The sequence below is a fragment of the Danaus plexippus genome, chromosome 30 (genome assembly GCF_018135715.1).
Source record: "Danaus plexippus chromosome 30, MEX_DaPlex, whole genome shotgun sequence".
NCBI lineage: Eukaryota > Metazoa > Arthropoda > Insecta > Lepidoptera > Nymphalidae > Danaus > Danaus plexippus.
The window spans coordinates 2,532,833-2,558,638 of record NC_083557.1 but is presented as its reverse complement, the minus strand read 5'-3'; the positions used below and the strand labels follow the sequence as shown (position 1 = coordinate 2,558,638).

The 25,806-nt window shown below is 32.4% G+C and overlaps 1 long non-coding RNA gene across 1 annotated transcript; it reads right to left on the bottom strand.

The window, feature by feature from the left end:
- Nucleotides 1-317: 317 nt before the first annotated feature.
- LOC133319826 (uncharacterized) lies at nt 318-24,382 on the bottom strand. The gene is made up of 3 exons (XR_009753315.1): nt 24,174-24,382; nt 20,010-20,042; nt 318-2,323 (listed from the first exon to the last, which is right to left on the bottom strand). It is a non-coding gene; the product is annotated as an uncharacterized LOC133319826 (long non-coding RNA).
- Nucleotides 24,383-25,806: the final 1,424 nt, after the last annotated feature.

The following is a 25,806-nucleotide window of genomic DNA, read 5'->3' as shown; positions in this document are numbered from 1 at the left end:
TGCTTTTTAAGGGTGGGATTAGGGTTGAATGTAATTTTTTTTAAGTTTTTACCCTATTCCGCTTTTTACCCGCGACACCTGGCCATGGGGTTACTATTGACGATTCGGAACGAATCATGTAGAAAACTATATATATATAATAACATATTATTTCTGTATCTTTGTTCTATATTTTTTGTCACCTTCCATCACATTCACATTCAAGTATTGTTAAATAAAAAACAAAAAATAAACATTCGTATACTTTTTATTGGCATCACAAACAGGACATTAAAGTAATATAAGTATATATACATATATATATGTATATATAGAAATAATAATATAAAAAACATTACAGAACACGTATATGTATATTAACAGAAGACATTAAATTAAAACTATGAATTTAATTCTTATTATTATGTTAAGTACAATCCTTATAATCTATTAGTTTTAAACATCATACAAATTCAATCAAAATCTGTTTAACATTTATGTTAGTTTTCATTATCACCAACAATACAATACGACTTATTCCTGAATTTATCCGGACGCGATCTTTATACAATAATACAGATAAAGACTTTAGAATATTACGAAATTATTTTTTTAATATCACTATGAAGTGTATTGTAACGTATCAGTGTGTGTGTGTGTGTGTCCTCACAGTCGACCAGCTCGCACCTCCGTCCCGCCAGCGCAGTGCCCGCCGCCGGCTTGGAAAGTTAGCAGGCTATACAGTCTCTCCCAATAGTTGTAATTCAGTACTATACAACCTACTACCTCACCTCGCCGGCGGCTTTCTTCCAACAGATATCCTTCACAGCTCCTATTGTAACTTTATGTACCGTATTGTAACACTGTGAACTGTATTGTACCGCTATGAACTGTATTGTAACACTGTGAAGTGTATTGTAACATTAACAAGCGTTATACCTCCATGTAATATTTTATAAAAATCATGAAACACATTTTCACGTTAGTCAAGCCAAGTTCCAGACGGTTCGGGAGTTAACAAGAAGATTACAACAAAATTATTCAACTAGCACGGGGTTAAAGTGAAATAAAATTGAAAATTAAATAATAAAATATACGAAAAAACAAATGAGAAAAAAAATAATAATAATTAAAACAAATAGTAAAATTAAATAAACCAAAATATAAAAAAAAACGAAGATACGACGAATACCCGCCAAAACTGCTCCCGCGTATCACCAAACTTGTGTGGGACTGACTTGCGACGGGACTGTCGCACGACTTTACTGTCGCAACATCGACTGCGCGGATGCGTTGATTGGATCACACATAGAGAGAGCGTCCTGCGACAGAACAGTCGCAGCTGTCTCCTAACGACTGACGCACAAGTTCGGATCTACGGGTTCCAGTTGAGGCGGCCGTGGCTATACAAGGAAAAAAATATAACACCGAAAATGAGCAAACAATGAAGAAAAATAGATACAAAGTGAGGAGACGCGCTACAGAGGTCACTCACCTTCATGGCCGGTACATGTATTGCATACATAGTTTATCCCTTGACTTTGTCTGACCAAATATTTTGGCTGAATGTAAAACAAATATTTATACTCACGCAATATTATATTGATCGTTAAGACTCTGTACTTCAAGTTGGACCGTCCCCTGCGGACAGTCCCGGGCTCGGTTCCCGTGCGAGGCGGGTCGTTATAGAGGAGGCACAGCGACGACTCGCAGGACACCAGCTTCATATAGATCTGTAATACAACTCTGTAGCTACCAACAGTTTTATTCGTCGAACTAAATACAGACAGTATAAAGTATTTCCATTCATATATGTTCATCATCATCAGCCTATCGGTGTCCACTGCTGAGCTGCCTCTTCTCACATGGAGAAGGTTAGAGCATTAATCACCACGCTTGCTCAAGGCGGATTGGCGGTTTCAGTCTTATAATTTGAAATTACAAGTCCAGGTTTCCTCACGATGTTTTCCCTCACCTTCCGTCAGTGGTGTCTAGATACTCATGGTAAGTACATATGACTTTTAAAAATCACATCTGTACTTGCCAGGTTTCGAACCCGCGCCCTCACGCCTGCCTTTAATCTCTAGGCCAGCGATTCATTAATGTATCTACTAGGATACTATCATGTGTTACAAGTCAACGAAAAACTAGAAACTGTATGTATGAAGGTAGACGATGAGAACTCTTAATAAGGATATTGGTTCATGACACTGCATTGTATCATGTGGGTACTTATCAGACAGAAATTGTGATAATATTTGGTGACAAACACATACTAGAGCTCATCAAACCTTCGGCTTCATCTGGAAGACTTGAATCCAGAGTCCAGAAGAATTCCATGGACCTGAAAATGATAAAGAATTGGGTTATTTTATATGTTTAATTGACTAGTTTTTATCAGCGACTTCGTCCGCGTGTCACATATATACTAAGCACTTAATATATAATACACGTGAACCAGCCGCCAGCGACATGTACAGTGTGTGACGTGACTTCGCACACGACACCACTGGTGTGATGTGATGCTCGTGTGCGAGGGAACTGCACGGAGTGGAGGGATACACTATAAACTATATGTTACTCTGATGTCTGAACTACACTATTGGAATGTTTCATCAAAATCAGCTTAGTCACTGAAACATTCATAAACACTAACTATAGGTATAACCTGCATGACACCTCTCATGCTATTGTCAATATTTAAAAATTCCTATCTACTCTTTTTCATCTAATTTCTGATCTCTTTCCCTCATATCAAAAGATATTCGCAATATATATTTTTACTAACATTTTCATGTTTATAAAAATATACGAGACAAGAAATCGTCTGTATTATCAAATTATTTAAGCAATAAAAATAATTTATGAGATTGAGGTAACATGCATAAAATACGGTATAGTATAAATACAGTAGTTAAAGCGTGAGAGACAAACATACGCTTTTATTACGATATTGTGTTCCAACAAATACCTCCTTTTTATGATCGGTTAACAATACGATTATCAAAACGAGACGGACTTAATTTTTTTTTGGCTTAAAAAATATAACGGGACGTTGGTACATTGTTGGAAATTTTATTTATGTTTTGGAAGACATTTTTATTTCCTATAATATGAATCTTAAAATGTGTCTAGAGGAAGCGGATTGTCACGTCACTTCCGTTGTAAATCTAGCATAAAATAACTCAATAGACGAGATGGAATGCAACATCGTATTGTTAGGTAACTGTATATATATATATATATCAATTAATTCACAACAAAAAGCAAATCATCAAGAATCGTTTCGGGATACAACCAGATCGGACAGGTGTTGGGGAGAATTTTTGTTAAAAAACTCTCTTAAAAAAGCAAAAAAATTCGCCGTGAGAATTTAAACAGATGTACGGAAAATGACGAGGATTTTTTTTCCGTTGCGGAAACAAAACGCGTTACTTGACTGTTGTACTATATATATTTTCTGTATGTCTGAGTGTATTAATGTATGTCTGTCTGTCTGTATGTTCCAACGTATCTCCGGAACTGAAACGGTTTCTATGGAACTTAATATCACATAGCCGAGGTTAAAGATAACAGTTTAAACGAATGTAAGTGAATTTTGTAACCATTCTTCGATACTCCTGAGAAAGATCATCAAATTCATTGTCATTTTTATAGTAAATAAAATATATATATATCAAAACATATAATATAAATTTGTATATATACTTATGATGCTTATTTTAAGTAACAAAACCATTAGAGGGATATAACTTGAATTGGTCAAACGATAAATCCTGCAAGGGAAGTCGAGTGAAGTAACTATAGGCAAGATATATATATATAGATAGAAAGATAGGTAGATAGATAGTTCCTGAGATGAGATGAAGAAGGTAATCTTTCATAATGATGGTTGATTTTAATTGTGATCTAAAAATAGCGAGCTGGGGTGTCTACTGAGCGTCTAGACTGAGGGGTGGGGGGGTGCTTGGGGGTGATGGGGGGTGCTGGGGGGAGTCGTCTAGACAGCTGATCGACTTGTTGCCCGGCCGTGTTGTCACTGGTTAGGGATTCCGACTGATGTTTGATCTCACTGGATTCCTATATTAATGTCATTGTATTACTCATGTCATCTAGCCGGACCTGTACATTACCAGTAATGATTCTCTTAGAGAAAAACTCTTATCTTCGGGATAAAATACATTAATTAATATTTTGAATGAAGTTAATGTTTGCATACGGATGAATGGTTGGATGGTCGTCTACAATACGTGGGAAAATATTATCACACTGTCGCATATATAACTAAACATACATATATATATATATATATATATATGTATTTTATTAAAAATAAAATTAAATATTAACTATGACGTTTTCTATGATATATAATAATAATTTAACCTATTGTGATATATAAAAAAAATATATACATTTTAGTTCGTAAGCTCAATGTATATAAATGTCTTATTATATATATATATATATATACTAAAATAAATAATAAGTAGTAATAAAGATTCAAATGATATGCCATTTAAATTTAATTAAATTAATTTACTTCGACCTTATTATTGACTGAATTGTGATATGAATAATATTTCAGTTAGTGAGTTACACCAGTACACACTGACGTAAAGACAGACACACACTCGGTAACAGGAAGACGGTGGCGGCTGAGTCGGCGCTTGGGCCGAGAAATGAGCTGATAGCGAGGCGTGGAGGCGGTTTTGTTCGGCGTTCTGTATTTAATGAGAACTATAGTTTCTTCGACATAAGTTAATATGACTGAAAATATTTCAACCAATAAATAGATTTATTACTAGAATGAGATTTTGAAAGAAATTTCCTTAAATATATGTAATAAATAAATCGAAATGACATTCATAAACATGATTTATACGAAGGTAGTTTCTTCAACTCCAGTCCTAGTGATTATATTATTCCTTATATATACATTAAAATCTTTGTATAAATGACAACGGTTATTTTACAGAAAAAATAGTAATAATTTATTTATAAATATAAAAGATAAAATCAGATTAATTGTTCAAAAAACATTACTTTTACGATATTTATAATAATAATGAAACTAATATATATATATATATATATATATATATATATAAAGTATAATAAAACGCTACCTCCTGTGTTTGGGCCACAGTCATATGATACCGGTTTCCAGCCAACAAAAAACCGTCTGCCGACAGTCTGAGGCTAGAACGAGGACTAGTTTTGTGCGACGGGTTCGCTTGATACAACGAAATAGAATAATAAACACACAAAGTGACCGAATAGCAGTTATTATATATATATATGAGATACATGAATAAAATGACTTTAATACTCGAATAATTCAAACTGAATTGTGTACACATAATATATATATTTTTAAGTCGGTTAAATTTTACATATTAAACCAGCAGTAGATTAAAGGTTCAATTTACTTAAAACCTCTGATTTTTTCACGTTTACGAACAGTCTGAAACACAATAGTAATATTGAAGGAATTGAAAAATTAATACTTCAGACATTAATTTTCAACATACGTGTAGTTATTTTAGGAAAAATAGTTTCGTTAAAATGAAACATTTTAAAAATAAGCGAACGTTAACAAGAAAATTATTAAACATTGAGTTAAAAAGAGTTGTCATGAAAATTATACGGAAATAATTAAATATACGTTTTAAACAAGTTATTTTATATATATAGTATTTATGGGTTGCATAAATTTGATATGCCAAATATATATATATATATATATATATCTTCTTCTTCCTGGCAATTATCACGGCTTTAGCCAGGGTCTGCCTAATAAATATATATATATACATATATTTATATATATATATATATGTGTTCTAGTACAGCCGTGGTGTCATCGCTTCTACTCTCCCGTACAGATAACAGTCGTTATTATGTTCGTTCCTAACACACTCGCTCACACTCGCCAGGCGCTCCTCGCTCCGCATACACCCAAACAGCGAGGAGTTCGAGTAAAATAAAGTTATTGAAGCTCTGAAACCATAGACAATACATGTTCAGTGACGCGTGTTGTCTTGTATATAGATATACTTAGTTAGCACGTATTTAAAACGACGCGAAGTCGCGGGTATCAGCTAGTATATTAAAGGCAGATGCACCTACAGCGCTGAATAAAGGTTCCGAGACCCCTTCACTTGAACATCAATTTTTATTTGGTGTAAATTTTTTAAATTGATTGCTATAATATTTTAATTAAATTATATCAATTATATCATCAACATTACTTATAAAGAAATATATATGTATGTCTGTGAGACAATTTCTTCTAAACTATTATATAACTCCTACGAAAACATTACTCACATCTTCTTACCTGGTTTAATTTTTATGAGAACTTTCAATAAAACATATTTATAGCATTATATAAATCTATTATTTTATTATCAACTAACGTAACGACTACGTGGACTTACAGACATAGGAATTAATTGTTACTCATATATATATATATATAGCAATAAAACGAAATACAAAGCATTCGATAGTTGTAACTCCTAGTTAGAAACAGGCGAAACTGGGATAAGTGGTTAGTGCATAGGAATATTTTAAAATTATTAATATATATGTATATATTACAAGACAACCGTCTGCGTGTTGAGGAAGGTCGTCGATGAGAATCCCTTCCGTCGTGTGTAACCTCACTAAATACTGAGCGTTTCGCGTTTCACATAACATCTATGTCATTAGAATAGAGATATGGTTTGAGAATGAAAAACTTTTAACTCTCCGTGTGTAGTGAACGACAGGTGGTAAGGTCACTGGTGTCTCCTTAACAACATACTTAGATCAATTAATTATACGTATATATGAAATACATATATCCTGTATATTGTATATTTTCGTTGTATATATATGTCTTGCTATATATAATTATAATTTAATATCAATGAAAGCCAAACATATGAATGTTTTTATATCAGCTACATTTACTTATATATTTCACAGAATCCGATTTTAATTTTATATGTTATGAAAGAATCTGTAATGTTATATACCTTAATAAAAAAAATTAACTAAACCAGACAAATCTAATATAAAATATAATTTTAAATGAAAATTTTACATGTTTTTTTTTTTTATTAAATTACATAAAGATAATAAAAAATATAGATAAACTACATTAATAACGGTTTGTTTTAATTAATGGAAACTCATTTACTAACTCTTTAATGTCGGTTTAGTCAGCAGAACTCAATAATGTTAGTCATAACTCATAAGTAACTCGACGAGCGGACGTTACACGGAATGTATTGAGGAAGGTCGTGGTCCACACCATGTACAAGAGGAACAAAAAATTAAATGGTTATATATATGGATATATTATTACTATTAAATGATTTAATTCATGATTAATAACACTGCTGAACCTATAAAGATACAACTCTTCGTAATATTAGAAAGGAAAAAAAGGGTTCATTTTTAATTATAATGTGAATTAAACGTAATAAAATAATAAAATGAGTTCTGTATGAGGAGCTGCGTTGTAGGTGTGTTTGTATTATAACAGGGCGGTGGAGCGTGTAGCTCCTAAACTACGTCTAGGTCTATTGTGTTCTGGAATCTAGACTGATCCGTATAAATTTGGAAAATTGCCATGAAAGGGTAAATAACCTATGTTGTCTCAACACGAGTGGCTGTCTGCTAAAATATTATAATTGTATGAAGAGATCATTAAGTAATAAATATATATATTATATGAATATTAAAGTATTCTTACCCATTTCCAAACTATAATATACTATGGTACAACGAAAAATATATTTTATAAGAATAACACACATATTTTGTAACACTGTTCACTCAACGAAACTAAACTTAGACAGACATATGATTTTTTTATCGTAATATAACACGGTATGATAACGTTAACCACAACCACCGCGGACGGCCGCCGACGGCAGACTGAAGGGAATTGAAGAAAAAAAAATTGTCTTACCCATAACATACAGCCAACCTCGTAATATGACAAATATAATTTTGTATCTTATATCAAGTGGTTAGAGTCGATTTCAGTTTGAACTCTTAATATACGGTATACGGACTTCAAGGTTGCAATTTTTGACGTTTTCGGTTTCATTTCTAACTAAAAAGTATATATGTTATATATAACCTCCATCGTCTGCAAGTATAAATCAATACTGGCCAGTAAAGTTACTGCAACTGCAGTGCGTTGAACCCGTCTGTGTAACGTCAGCAGGTATCGATTCAAACAATTAGAAATGTTCTGTCTTATACTAATTGCCGTCTTATTGGACTTGAGACACTTTTCCATTCCATATTTGAATCTTCATTTCGTTTCATATTCGAAATTCAATGTTTGTTAAACGGAAAGGAGAAAAAAATAAAATAATAAAAGTACGAAACTTGAATTAAGTTTTTATCTTCAAGGAAGTTACTTTCAAATTAAATATATATATTTTAATATTTACAAGCTTTATAGTTAACTAACTCAGTTAAATTAATGGTTTCAGTTTAATATGTATATATAAATTGTATTGGGTAAGTTGTTCTGCTGCCAACGTTACCGATCCATCCCTAGCCGGGCACCGAACCAACGGCCCTCAGACTGCAATCAGACGAACACTTACAACATATACCTTTAAGTACATCACATACATCACGTGGATCGTGCAAATATATAACATAGCAAGCGATAATAAAATAAAAACGAACGATTAAATAAACGCCAAAAAATAATATTGACGTTTTAAAAAACGACACAATTTTTATGATCACAAAATATTATCAAAGTAATAAGAAATAACGAGATACATTTATGTAAATTTCGTGTCTTTTTCCATAAAATTTAGTTTGTCTGTTCCATTGAAACACTAACACTAGTTGATTAATAAGTAACAAAATTAATACATCTTTAATTTTATATCATACAGAATGTGTCTGAGCTGTTTGTGACGTCAATTCAGATTTGAGCACCAGCTATTTATTTAAAAGATTCCATTTTCCTTTAAATCTTATAAGATTTTTTTAGGAATTTTACTAAATGAGATGAAACCTCTCAGCACTCCATGGATTCACCGTGCGGGTGCCGGGTCCATGATTCAGGGAGAGGAGCTTCAACAGCGCCTGGGACTTGCGACCCAGGTGTAGGCTTACACGTCTTTAGTTATTTTTTTCTATTAAATAGATAAAAAAAAAAGTCATTCGCACTCGTTCTTATTAGGCAGGTTATGAGTTACGAACGTGCATGCATACATACGTAATAACTATTCTATAGATCTGGCATAGTAAACAAGAGAGATATACTCTTTATATATATATAATGATACATAATATATTCGTCAGTATATCAGTAGATGGATGCTGACTAAAAAAAATAATAGTCTTCAATTGTATTGAATTTCACTGAAATAATAACACAATCATCATCATCATCAGCCTATCGCTGTCCACCACTAAGCAAAGGCCTCTCCTTACATGGAGAAGGTTAGAGCATTAATCACCACGCTTGCTCAAGGCGGATTGGCGATTTCAATCTTATAATTTGAAATTATAAGTCCAGGTTTCCTCACAATGTTTTCCTTCACCGTCCGTCAGAGCTGTCTAAATACTCTTAGAAAGTACATATGACTCGGAAAAATCACATCGGCACTTGCCAGGTTTCGAGCCCGCAACCTCATGCACCAGAACCAGAGGCGGGCCTTAACCTCTAAGCCACCAGGATAACAATAGTTGTTTTATATTTTAACATACATTTAGCTTTTACGAATTAAGATAGTATTCTCCTTACCATCCGTCTCTTTTCTCAATCAATACAACGTTAATACCATTAACTCTCGGTATGTAGTGTGATGCAAATTAATGGTAAGGAGATAATCGTCAGTGTAAAATTCTCAATCGATATAGGAGCGAAGCCACGGTATGCGGCTATGTAATAAAATCAATAGTGTTTATTTTTAAAGCATCATAAGATTTTCGTCTGCGTGATGCAGGTGGTGATGGTTTCGTGATGATGAAGTTGTTCCAGGAACCAGCGAACCCGAACCACATCAAAAACTGTATAGTAAAATTCCATATAAAAAAAATACTTTATGATGTGTGTTTTAATCAAATAGTATTTATTTCCATATGTTATGTATGTCTTTTTGTTACGGTTGATATACAGAACGAAAATTTTTCATTTGCCGTGTGGTATCAGTACTCAGTAGTATCATATATATATATGTTACATAACATTAAATATATAATAATATATTTAGAAAAATAAGAAGAGCGTAATTTCATAGTAATTAGTATATAGAATGATAATTTTTAAATAAATCTATATATATGAAGCTGTCCGGTAGCTGGTGGTTTGAGCTGGTGTCCTGCGAGATGTCGCTGTGCCTCCTCTATAACGACCCGCCTCGCACGGGAACTGAGTCCGGGACTGCCCGCAGGGGACGGTCCAACTTGAAGTACAGAGTCTTAACGATCAATATAATATTGCGTGAGTATTAATATTTGTTTCATATATCCTATGTATTAAATATGATGTTTTTTATTTGACGATATAAAAGTTACATTAAAACCAGTCCAGCCCCCGCTACACGCATCGTGTAGTCACTGCTTTTTCTTCGATTCATCTCTCAAGCCCTCAATGCTGTGGTTCAAAAGGCCGGATGTGTTCAAGGTCGCCGGTTCAAATCCACCGCTATACTTATACTGAGAAGCCTCGTATGAACTACATCACTCAACATAATATACATTAAAACCTTATATATATATACAATCAAATAATATAGATATAATTATTATCTTATTATAGAAAAAAATAAATAAAAGTAAGGGGACAAATTTAGCCAAAAAAAAATTAAGTAGTTTAGAAAAACTTATATATAAAAAATCCTCAACAAGACTATTTTGTTGACTTTAAATAATATATATACGTAATATAAGTTATATAAAAATTATTTGTCATGTCAGAGGTTATGAGAAATTGATGTTACAGAAATCTCTGTGTGATATGGTTACATGTTAACAAACAGACGAACATACACTAGAAGTAATTGTTATACGGCTTGAGATATTAACTGTACTTATGTATTTTTTTATATAACTTAAAGAATATTAAAAACTTGCAATAATAAATATAATAATAATAATAATAATTGTCTACTTAAAAAAGAATCAACCTTTATACAATCACACAAGCACAGCCAGACGCATTCACACACACGCAAAACTATCACACACCGACTACACACACAACTACACCATTATATATGGTGTTCCGGATTAAACATTTTCTTATTACATCAATGTGTGAATATAAAAAACAAAGCTTTTAATTATTAAAATACAATAAAAATTTATATTGAGAAAATAAAAAAGTTTTTAAATTACATTATACATATATATAAATGGTAATATCTTTTAAGTCGTCGAGTCGTTGCGAATGCGCCACACACACAGTTGCATCTATATTCTGTGTGTATACGCAAGTCTGTTCCACTCACACAGACGCGTTCAGCTCACAACGTCACACACACACACAAACCGTGAAGTAAACACACGCGTCTGGAACACGCTTACATAAATCAAAGTCCGCACACATACATAGAGTTCGTCGACCGAACGCGTGGCGGTTTTTGCGATATGCCGAGATTCAAAAATGGAATTCGATTTTCTTTAAATCGTGATTCTTATTGCTATAGATATAGAGACGAATTCTATCTCCATACAGAATATCCTATGAATTATATTTATATCGCCGTATTGTATTGTTTGCTTTATATCTGTTACAATAAAGTCGATTCTCGCTCGTGACGTAGTCTGCGAAATGTCAATTATTGTCATGTCAAGGAAGTTCTTTACGAGGCAGAGTTCCGTTTTGGATCTTTAACGTTCGAAAATTATGAAACAAAAAAAATGTAAAGATGGAGTTTAAAAAATATATATAATTTATGACGGGAAAAAAAGTTTCTATATAAATGATTGATAATCATAATCCATTATTTTTTAATGTGAAGCCTCATTTAATTTAATAAAAATAATTAAGGTTCTCAGCCGGAGTCACGATCACTGGCAGCAAAAAAAAATATCGAGAGACATTTTTTGAAAATGGAACGCTGCATGTGGTAGGGTAATTTATATAATGACAGTATAAAGTAATAGTAGCATGTACATGGGGCCCGGGCGGAGGGCGCGGGTGAGGCGACCCTCGACTCTATTGGCGGTGGAGTCCTGGTCGCGGACACTTGTCCTTATTATTGTTATTTAATTGATGGAGGCCGCACTCCGAACTCCGCGGACACAGCAGCAGGACAGAACCGGCTGATAGCCGGCATCGGAATATAGGTTACACGGACACGCGTACCGCCGTCTGTGTGTGTGAGAGTGTCTTTGGATGTGTGTGTGTGTGTGCGTGTGTGTGTAGGCCGGTCGGTCCAGCTACCGCACTACGCGCTCTCTGTTCTCATTGTAACACGATACTTATATATATATTTTTATTAATAATTTATTTATTTGTTACAATGTTTGATATCCCCGGAGACGTGATATATATATACAGTATGTATGTTTATACAACATTTTATATCTGTATATTAATTTAAACTAAATATCTCAATGGCGTGTGCGATTCATTTGGCTATTTTATCTTTCGTTTCATTAAAATTTGAGAAGGCTATAAATGTTTAATAAAAACGTACAGAGAAAAATAAAGAACATATTCTTATACAGATATATGTATATAAAAAAATTGAATTTTTGCTTTCATTCTATATTACAAATCTATGTGGCTACACTAGTGTGATAGTCTTTATGTGACTTATAAAGCCTACTTTAAAAAATATATGCCATTTTAACCCACTTTCAATAAGTATAGTTTAAATTATATATTAAGAATTTTTTTTTTCTTCTCACACCTTTAACGAACCTCCTTACTACTAAAGCATACTTTCATTGCTGGCGAATCAACCGTTGCTGTTTCGTATACTTCATGTTTCACGTAGAGATTTCTATCAAACTTATAGTTTTGATGAAACTGCTTACGTCTAACGTGCGTATGAAAGAGTCAGGAACCTCGTATTTTGGAATAGGTTAAATAGTTTTAGAATAATTGCAACGAATTGTCTGCGAGACATTGACACTTGCCCGATGTAGAATGTATGTGTGTCTGTATGATATGCTAAACACTATATATATATATATATATATATATTCTACATATTATTTAATTAAATTCCAATATAAATAATTACTGGCAGTTCAATATTAAAATGACTGATAAATATACAAACAAACATAACATATATTTTATAGCGAGTAATACTAAAGACGTTTTAATTTTAAATACAAAACGATTTTAATAAATACGTCCATCAGTTCCGCTATTGGGCCACAGATGGCGTTGTGCGTTCTGTTATACTGCAAGCCGTAAAAATCAGTTTTAGGGAAGACCTTTATTTTAAATTCAATGTACAATAATTATAACGATATACATATATTACGTTTACAATCAAAGCTACTACGGTATGAGTTTGACTAATATTATGAAATATTATACACGAGATAAAAATTCTTACAATATATTCGCTCGATATAATATCATCATGATTTGCGAATTAAAAAATAAAAAATATATTTAAATTATATTTTTTGACGTAATTACATAATTATTTATGTACGTAATGTTTGCGTTGTCTGAGACGAGTTGTTTAAGCTCACACATATATGTATATAGAGCTGGCTCTATCAGAGTACGCGGACTATCTATCTATGGTAGGGCAGACAAGGAGGCACGTTGTATGATAGGAGCGAGATGCTCGTGTTTGTCGGACTCAGCCTCAAATTGTAAAGTTCATTGCACCAACGTGGGCGCTGACGACTCGGTTAGACAGAGACTGAGACGTGCCTCTCGCTCTACAGCATTCAACGATCAATATACTGCGACCGACGATGCTTGAGGCTTGTTTATGTCATGTAATCGGGACTTGGTATCGGTTGTGACTTATATACATATTATTTATTTCACATTATCTTTATTGTATGTTTGTATGTTTGTTTGTTTGTTAGTTTGTCAGTGATATTAGTATACTGAGGATACTTCGACTTGCGATCCGTTCTTCAAGGTGTTGATATATATATATATATATACATATATACATATATATATATATATATGTTAAGTTTCATTATTACAATGTATGATGTGTGACGGAAGGTCAAGTATCAAGTAGAGTGGAGCCCCGTCGCGAGCTCTATGGCCGGGGGGCGGAGGCCTAGGGCGCGGCCGGAATCTTCCGTCTCTGTTAGTATGCGCGGGCGCAACAGTCGTTTTAATTCATGTTGTATGAGATGTCTGCGCGGCTGTGTCATGCGGAGATTTGGGGGTTAAACGACGCCGAGATATTTGGGGTTGATTGAGAACCGTACGGTACTGTCTCGTTAATATATGATAATATATTTAATCTAGTTTTTTAATACACATGTCTGAGATCGACTGTTTTAACTTAGTAGTATTAATTTAGTTACAGTAAAAACTTTTTGAATACTTTAAAGTCACGTCGTAGTATTAATAAAAATTGTATGTTCGTATATATATCATCAATCGACGAGGCTCCATTATATATATTTTCTTCATACATATAAAAAAAACTCATTTTTCTTCACTTTACTATACTTTAGTTAGTATATCGTTTGAGGATTTTCTCTAGTCTGCTAATATGCATATATTACGTGTATATGTGAAATATATTGGCTGAAGATATAAGCGTTGAAAATGTGAAGCTATGAAAAAATTCAGCTGGAAAAATTGTGCGTAGAAAAGACTCCATGAAAAACATTATAATGGATTATAACAGGGCAGAGAGCTGCGAGTGACGATTGAAATTACAAAGAAATATATTATTTATAAATAGATTTATTGTAAAAAAAATAATTAAATTTTACGACATATACAATATATATATATATGAAAAGAATTTAAGGTTCCGTAAAGTATGACACGACATAATATATTGGTCGATATGAAAAAAATCTATTATTATGGGTGTAAAAAATTTTAGACTGGAAAATATATATATATATATTCAAAGTGTACTTTTACCGACGTAATAAAATCAATAATAATAATGCCTACATTTTAATATCAAGAATGAAATCCTCTATTAACTTTAAATATACCTTTCAGTGTTTTATTTATTACAAATTTTTTTCTCTGTTGATTCATTATCAAGAAGTAAGAAGAGTACGCTGTACAATACTCTGTACATTACTCTTGGACAATAAAAGTACTCGACGAAGAAAAATTCAAAGTTTTTTTAAACTATATTTTATAAAGTTACGATAGTGGACTTAATTAAACTAGTGATATTTTTTTAGTCTGATATATTGTCATGTAATTTTAAAGGCTCGTTTAGGACGATCCAAGTTTAATATGCTGTGAGCGCTTCGTATTGCAAAAATACTTTCTATAACGAATAGTCACTCTAGAGCAAATGTTCAAGATGAAGTAGTGTCCTGGTGAATGGGACTTATCAGGGAATCCTTGGATAGAGAAGACGACAGGTAATCTAGAAGTACTCAATATCATCTGGAATTACTGCTGTTACCGATATAATTATTAATGTAGTAGTTGACATTTTTAAGATTTATCTTGATGTTTAAGATCATCTAAAAACCTCTCCGATATTAGAAGGCTTTTCATCTTATGACACAAGCTTTCTCTGCCAATACGTAAGTCACAAAAAAAAAACCTTTGTTTTTTCTAAGAAATTACACTCTTATAGTAAGTCTTCATGAGTCATAAGACTTAATTGTGCCAAATTTTACTGTATCCATGGCTTTTTTATCCAGGATGAAGGGTAGAATCTAGCAGTGTTATTCGCAGAGCATAGAAGTTAGCTGCGTTTCGTTGTTTGAGGTCGCCAGAACCCTTAACTCTGACCCTTTCAGACCAATCATATAATTCTTTCTCTAGTCTCAAGAGGATAGCTCTCCTGGAACACTACTTCCAGGTGTCCAAAGACGGTCCATGTTCACCACCAAACGTGTTTTCTGAACTGATTTTTTTTATTCCACATTAATGGAGTGAGAAAGTGAGACGAATGCATACAACATGAAATACGTGTACTATCTATTTCCCTATTAATATTATTGCTAGATATTGCACGTGACTCTGCTCGTGATTATGATATGAACAATGATTATGTATGCCCGGTTTTTGTGTTATTGTCCAAATATACATATGCTTCAAGCGACCTTTATGTGATGAAAATATCACTATAGTTCTATGAGAGTACCTTCAAATAAAATAACTCTCATCTCCGATGTTTAATAGACTATTTAGTTACGTGTAAAAAAGTGTGTCTGGTTATCGTGTAAAATTTTACTGCTGCGATGATTTCATTAATAAACTGTCATGGAAGTCTTGATAGGCTAGAGGTTAAAAGCCTGACTCCCGTGCATGAGGGTGCTGGTTCGATACCTGGCAAGTACCGATGTGATTTTGTCCTAGTGTTATGCACTTTATAAGAGAATTTATACACCACTGACAGACGGTGAAAGAAAACGTCGTGAGAAACCTGAATTTATATTTTCAAATTATAAGTTTGAAATCGCCAACCCGTCTTGAGCAAGCGTGGTGATTAATGAACTAACCTTCTCCATGTGAGAAGAGGCCTTTGCTCAGCAGTGAGCTCCGATAGGCTGATGATGATGAAGTCATGGAAGTAGGTGGTAACTTGGTGATTTAATTTAGGCTTCATTTAAAATATAAGGATGTGAATGTCAGTTTGGTCTTCTGTATATAACCTTAAATTCTTCAATAGTCGACCTGAATTTCTTTATTTTCAACTTTCTTCTTTCAACTTCAAAGTTTAATACGCAAAAAATGACTATCCTCTACTGGATTTAATAAATACATTTTAAGAAGACAAAGTTGCTGACAGTCAATACCAATTACAAGCTCTTTGATGACTTTGCCTGGAATGAGCTTTCTGTGCCTAAATCAACATATCATCTATATATAACTGGGGCTCGAAGAGATCCTATTACTCTAGTCTCAGTCCATGACAGAGGATAAGTAATATTCTTCTCACCAACAAATTTTATAGTTCTGCTGGTTGACATGGACCCTCTGCAATTAATTCTCTTTTGGACCACAAATTTAAACAAATATGTAATGACAGACGGCGAAGGAAAACATTTTGGGAACCCTGGACTTATAATTTCAAATTATAAGTTTGAAATTACCAATCCGTCTTAAGTAAGCGTGGTGATTGATGCTCTAACCTTTTCCGTGTGAGAAGAGGCCTTTGCTGAGCAGTGGGCTCCGATAGGCTCATGATGATGGTGATATAATGTTTGTATCTAAGTATAGAAATAGTGTCACTCTCTGGCGAATTGTACTGAACATGATATGTTAGTTATAAAAGGCAAGTCTAGATGAGCTTTAAAACATCATTCTAGGGCCTGCATGTGTAGGTGGAGTCATGGCCACATTGTAATTCACTGTGGAACCACACAATTACCTTCGCCTCAATAATGAACCCCAATTTTGCAAGTCCAACATAAACCCCGGATGTACCTCTGTGATAAAACATGGGTCCATCTGAACCGCTCGGGGAATCAATGACCCATCAACATTAGAGTAACCAGAATGCGTCTCTGAACTTTACAACAGAATTAATGATTTTTGTATCTTTTTGACCGATTACTGATGCAAAATACAAATGGGAAGTTCATTGACACTATCGGGATTCGAACCCGCAACCTCTAGAAGATTCCGTTGCAGTTGAACTATCGGACCCCGACTCTAGTAATTAAATAAATATAATCATTTACTAGTAAACTTAGTTAATAAATTTATAATCTCCAGACTAACCGACTTCACAAAAGGAGGAGGTTCTCAATTCGTTGGTATTTTTCTTTTTTGGATTTAATTTCTCTGGTGCAGCTCAAAAAATCCTTTATAAAACAGAAAACGAGCCAGGTGGGCTGTATTTAAAATTTAAATAAACTCTGTGAGTTCATCGCACCACACATACCTAAAGGTCACTGACCTGTCCTTTGGATTTTATTTTTCTTACCTGAGATCCAAAAAGGCAGGAGCCTGTTAGCGTTTCGTTTTATTGTTTCGAGCTTTAAGACCTTAGGATACTTTAATATTTGGGTATTAATTTTGTTAAGTGTTGATTTTGCGATATTTAATACTACATTATCCGTTGGATTTTGCTTATATTTTTGTATTTCTATCATAATTTTCTTTCTTCCACCTAAGCTTATACTCTATGTATCAAAAATATATCAAAATTCCACCAGCACTTTCATTTGTCTTTTAAACATTACTAATTTTACTTCATAAATGCTATCTTGTACTCTCTCCTACACCGGCTTACTAAATTCTATCAGAATAAATGTATTTGTAAGACAATCAATGATTATCTTGTTCTATTGATAAAGACGTCACTTTCATTCTAAACTTCTTGGGCAAAATACTTAAGAATCTATGATATTGTATTTAAAATACTAATGCCATCTCCTGGCTGCATTCGGATCTGTCTAAGTGCAAAATTTTAAAGCCAATTGATTCTCGTGTTAGAGGGTAACGAACAAACAAACATAAAAATTTATACTATAGCATTGGCACAATGATAAGATAATACTAATACTGAAATATGACATTTAAGTAATTATATATATTTTTGGGGTACTTTTAATAAAAGTGTTTTTAGACAGTTGCTTGTTTGGGCTTAAACAAAACTATGAATTTTCTACGTTTCGGTTACTTTAAACTTTACAGCATCTTATCACGGATAAGATGAACGTTTATTACCTATAGGTTTGTTCATCACTAAGTTTCTCAAGAACTACTACATGACATTTAGATAGATTTTTTTAAATTCTTTAAGTTGGTAATATCTTACAAAGATACTAGTTTATGAAAATTATTTTTTTTTTTTAATTTTATTATTATTTTCGTATGAGATTCTTATTTAATCATATCGAAACGGAGACGATATATTGTCACTTCTCAGACAGCTATAAGCTGTGTCTACCTGTTCTTGAGGAATCACAGCTGGTTGCTGACCACAAGTTCGTCTCGTCACACTACATGTGGAGCGTTTACGGTTTTTTTGTACATAAATCGACTCACATTATAGTATTAACGTAGTTTATTGAGTAGAAACGTGAGACCATTCGTATGTAGTGAGTGTTAACTTAGAATAAGCTTACAGTTGTTTGACATTTAATTTTCTACTTCGCCTTGATCGAAATATGACTAAAATTCAGTTAAATAACGTAAGAAATACGAATTAATTTTATTTTAAATACCCTGAGTAATGGTAGGTCAAGAAAGCTTCACGTAGTTTTTATAAAAGAGCTGATTTTATACCGTTGGACCGATATTAACCAAATATAGCTGAGAACCATCCCAAGGAAACTAGCTTTCAAATCGACGAAACCGCATCGAAGTCGGTCGATCCGTTTGTGAGCTATGATGCTACAGACAAACACACATCAAACTCATAACATCCCACTTCTTACGTCGCGGCTGAGCAAGCTCATATTAATATTATAATAAATTGAAATTTATCGCGGCTCCAAAATTTCTGTGACCTTCAGAGGTTCACTGATAACGTTGATAAGGTATCTGAAAACGTGGGATGCCCATTCGTGGGATTAACTTGACACACATATTGAATGTATAAGTTTTCTCCCCGGTTCCGCTTGTGTTTAACAAGACAAGACCAGCTTTCTAATTTTTTTTTCTTACAACAGGCGAAACTGGGTGTGATAATAGTTAATATAAATATTATAACTTTGACTTAGTAATGTTTGTATCGTTAAAACACGTAATTTTATTACGATATTTAAATTTAATTAATCTTTAAGTGAAAGAAAATTATCAGTTGTAAACATTTGGCTTGAGATACGATCAAAATACCTAACACATAGATTATTATATTATAAATACTTTCAACATTCACATATAAAAAAATAATCTAAATTTACGAAAAAAAATAACAGGTAACTATGATTCTGGCACACCTTACCTACACTCGTCTCTGTCGCTGTGATGAAGTGATCTGAAAAAAGTAAAAGACTACTGAAAAACACGTATTTACATATATATATATATATATCAGTGCAGGCTTCTCATTATAAATAACCTTAATACAGACTGCAGCGACGTCAGACAAAGAAACGAGTACAAAAAAAAAATCATTCAAATCGCTCCAGCCGTTTAGGAGTTAAGTGACAAACACACGTACAGTAGAATTATATACATAGAAATAAACATGCACTGCTGTGTCGTACATAAAATGTGTAAGAGGAAAAAGAATATATAGAGGGGTATTCCTCGGCAGATCACTCCAGCGATGTGGGGTGGTCGTTTTTTTGTGCCTTCCACCCCCGAGGGTGAGGGTTTTTATTGGACGATGTTTGAATCATTGGTCATGTTGTTATAATCTATAAAGTCTGTATGTCTGTATGTCACGCATAAATTACTGGATTTATTTAATTTAATATAGTTTACGTTTTACATGAAACTAGCGTCCTGCCTGCGACATCGTCCGCTTCAAATACGGAATTACGTACAGACAGAAACCTATGAAGAGCTGTAGAGCTGTGTATGTGAGTCTACAGGCAGAGATACGTATAGTGTCACGTGACTTCACACACACCACAGCTGGTATACCTGCATCCAGGGCTATCTACATGGAATCCCGAGCATATTAAAACCTATACCCTATTCCCATGTCTAAGTTACATTACTGTATAGTTACATCGAAATCTGTCGAGCAAATGTTGCGTGAATGAGTAAGGAATATACGTATGTATGTTTTGTTTATTTATAATATATATTTTTTTGGCTTTTCGTTTCGGATTGTAACACTGCTATAAATCCTAAAGGCTTTGTACGTAATGAATCATATTTTATTATTTGAATAGAAAATTTTATTCATAAAATATAATGCTTTTACGGATTAAAAGGAAAAAGGATCTGCAACCTTACCTCAAGTTTGTGGTGACGCACTACACACGGAGGGTTCGACGTTTATTAATAATGTTATCACGTTACATTATCAACTCGGTTTAGTGAATGAAACGAAAATCGCTATAGTGTGACAATATAAACTTATAGTAAGCGTATGTTATTCAAGCAAATTCATCCAAAAATTTAGTTATATCAATACATATTATAAAACAGAGTCCCTCGCCGCGTCTGTCTGTCTGTCTGTTCGCGATAAACGGAAAAACTACTGCACCGATCATCAAACGGTTATCACCAGTCGATAGCGTAATTCTCGAGGAATGTTTTAGTATATAATTTGTTAAGTTTTTGTATTTATATATACGTATATATTAGTTAAAAGATATCTTCTTATACATATAAAATTAGGGCAGACCATGAGTTCTCATCTGACATGTGAACCATCTAATAACAGAACCTCCTTCTTCGCAGTCGGTAACGAAGATTCAAAACTCATAAGTCATTTCCTTCCCTGCACCGTTTATATAATGGAGATGCAGAGTTGGTGCCTGAACCATTTAATCTGTGAGCAGTCCGGACAACGTCGAACGTCCTTACAAAGTTTTTTATTAAACGTGCTTTTGACATTAGAAATTTTACATTAATTTGTTACGTTAACAACGTTCTTTAAGTCTTAACTAAAGTATGGGTTTTCTATTTAAATGTATGTAATACAAAAAATTTACTTCCACAAATAAATTAATTTAGATCCGTACGTTCGAATGAAAAATAAATTTATCATATCTTCTGAGTGTTTTTACTTATTAATGATATAATTCATCTTATTTCATCTCAAACAATTTTGTATGCCACAGCTTTGGGTATATATTTTTTCTATAAAATATATTTAAATACTTTACAATACGATATTTAGGGTAAGCAAATAATTTTTTTTTCCTTACTTATGTTAATTTTTTTGTCTTGTTATCATTATTTATTACACTTACATAGTTGTAAGGGTATTTTTTTTTTTGTGAGTAACAAATGGACTGTAAATTGTCTGAAATAAACAAATTATTATAAAAGATAGAAAATATTTTGGTTATAAAAAAAAGTTTCGTGTGTATATATATAGATAGCTGGAAGGCCCATGGTGGTCGTAGAAGGGTTTAGGGCGTCGCGCGCGCACCTATTGGTGACTGCACACAGTCATAGACCCGTCCCATTAAGTTATTATTGGTTGCACCATGCTTAACAGCTTCACATGTCTGAGGCTTGGCCAGCGGTTTTTGTTTTTGGGAATTTTTCTCTACGGTCTAGGAGCAGGATACGTTTTTGGTGAGTAGTTTTATCTTCAACTTGTGTAGTGGTCTGTATATTATACGTGTGCCTTATTTTTGGGTACTATTTTTTTAAGAATTTTTGCTTAATCATTTGTATATATATAATATAATCATAGTTTATACAATCAGCCAATACTAGTCCAGACTGAGATCTGTCTGATGACTGGCGGATACTTTCTAGACTGCATTTAAGACTAGAAAGTGTCTATTTACACATTTTGATGATATTAACTTTAATGATAAATTTAATTAATACTAGTGACAAAGAAATTTACAAAAAATATATATTTAGGACATAGTTTAGTAGGTTTAGTGTCCATAACATACTTACATAGGGATTCACAAACACTCGCATTTATACTAAGTAGGATACAAGCTTTTACACGTGACTTCACTCGAACAAAATTTACAATCAAATAAAATATACTTAATAGATAATATAATATATAATTCAATTTTGAAGTACATTTTGTGTTAAAACCGATTAATAAGCATGAAAAAAAATTATCTAAACTTCTAAGATCTTCCATTCTACGTTAATACCTTTAGTATCATATTTTAAAGAAATTGTACTAATGTATAATAACCGAAATGACTACAATCACACAGTACGTTTAGAGTCAGTGATTAGAATATTTTTAATGAAATTTCTACGAGATTTTTTTATAAATGGACTGACTGTCTGATTGTGTCCAAGTAATAACCTATATTAAGTGAATAGACAGTTTTCATTACCACAAGTTACTGAATAACCCCCGTATACTTTCTTATAATAAGTAAGTTTTCTTTAAGTATATTTCAATTATATATTTTCGTATTGCAAACATATCAATTATTATTAGACATTTCAATATTTTTCTTATAATAGAGATATTATTTTTTTGTATAAAGTTATAGTTTTGAACTAATTTTTAATACTTAAGTAAAATTTTGCAAATAATAAATAAAATAACATAATTTTTAACAAACATATATATACGTGTGTGTGGTTTTGGATATAAAATTGTTTCTTTGTAACTCGTGATACAGCGGAACACGACATATAGCACATAATTTTATATGCATCAAATATTATGGGATCGTATGACAAACAAACACACAGTTTAGTAGCTACGGTATCAAGAACAGACATATTTATAATGACATTTCAAAAAGGTCAATCACCTGATATCAATTCACTGGCAATAACACTCACACATATATTTATAGATATATATACATATATATATAATATTTCATAAAATTAAATTCTATGTTATATATAAAAATGCTCTAACCGCCAGCTTCATGAATAGACCAACTTTTAATGGTTACGTTAGGTACAGAATTAAATATTTAAACGTACACATGTTACGTGATATAAAAAGGGTAATGATTATAATGTATTAATTCTATTATAGGAAAGATATTGATGGGTGAGAAGAATTACTAAATATATATATATATATATGATTATTTTATTACATACGCGATTATATGGTAGCGCTGGGCGCGGACGCTTACTCTCAAAATGGCGCACCGACTCGTGACGTAATGACAATTTTTACAACATTCGACATTTACCATTTAAATAAATGAAATAATTTCAATTAATATATATATATACATAATGTGTAACCTTCTTTATATTTTTTTTAACATATAATTATATTACGTGTTAACAAAGGGGCGTAAGCTATCCCGTTAACCGCTCCATCGATCTATTTTAAGCATCTGATTATACATTAATCCAATTAATAATCTAATAAGACTATCATGATCAATAAAAAAATATATTATTATTATTAAATCGATATAATTTAAACACATATAAACATATAAACGAGAGTTGCGTTACGAACAAAGAGCATTTAAACGTGCCAGTGTATAGAATTCAAAAAATTGGAAAGCAAACTCACCAAGACAAAATGGCGGCGGACAAAGGAGTAACAATTCACGTACGTTACACAGACGGATCCAATACATGCTATAGTTAACGAACACGTGTGACTAGTAATTATATTATATATATATAACATATATATACGTTTATATATATATTTTTATAAAATTTAATGCAGCACGAGACGCGAATGCATCCAATAGAGTGCATTGTAATACTGACCTAGGGCTTGCATCGGCGCAGGGCGAACAGTCGCACGCACACACTCGCAACACAATACGTTCACGGGACACGCGGTCTTATTGGCTATGCGATAAAGGCGATTTTAGTTTATTACAATTATATTAAGAGTGAGACGGTTCACTCGATCCATAGTAACAGGCTAAGTACTAGCCAAAGATCTCTCATATAAATCCTATAATTATATGAACGAGGTTTTTATGTAAATTAGTTTTCTTTTTATTTAATGTCTTTATTTTTTTTCACTCTATATATAGATTTTATAATATTGTAAAGTTTCATCGAATTTTGTTCAGTATTTATTACTTAGGTATCGCCTCGTACTACCTGAAATATTTGCTTGATTGGATCTCCAATGAAAATATATCCAAAACACGCAACTTTAGACATTTCAAAACTGATTTCTCCAAGTAAATAGCTAATCTTTATTCCAAATCTCATCCAAATCGATCCAGACACTGCAGTTATGTGTTGAAAATTTTCAATAAAATATTTATAAACATCATGTTAATTCTAAATTTTTTCTCACATAATTATAGTTTTGTTGAAATTTTACATATATTTGTAGGTAGAGGACATTTGTTGTGAACTCTACATATGACTTAGTAATAAAGAAATCATTAGTTTGACTTAACATATATAAATATATAATAAAAATAAATATTACTTTGGCGTTCTCCGTTACATTACCATATAAACAAAATTTGTACCCTATTTATATCTCCTGAAATATATAAAAAAGTAAATTAAGAATATTTTATCGATATTCATTAAAAAATATATATAATTTAATTCGTACTAAGAATTACACAGAACGGAGACGTAATTACTGACAGTTTGAACGTATTTAATCAATCCACATTATACATATAACGTAGCTATGATCGCTTGTACTTTCAAAATTTTTTAACTAACCGTAACTGCGTCCTCATCAAAAGGATCAAGTAAAAATACGGTTTAAATTTAACCTTATAACATAATTTTAAAATATACTATTTATGCTTAATTTATTTTATTTATTATTAGAGATTTAAGTTCAGAGCGTTCATTAATTTTATTCAACTATTGAATTTTATAAAAAAAAAAAAATACCTAAATAATAAAAATATAATATTACAAAATATTTTAGGTGTTTTGAAATAGTTTCTTCAGAATTTTTAATTTCATGCTTACTATGAGTTAGCGTCACACTACTCACTTAACGTTTCTCGTTTTTCGTTCAATAAACTATGTTATATCCTTGAATGAAACACTCATAACGCATCGTGTGTTAAGCGTACTGTGGTCAAAGCGTTGGTCATTTTATAAATGTATTGAGACTCGACGGTTAAGGTTTTCGTTCGTAATAAAACTGAGAGTAAGGTTATTCAAAAGCAATATAATTTAGTATTTTCAAATATAACATACCT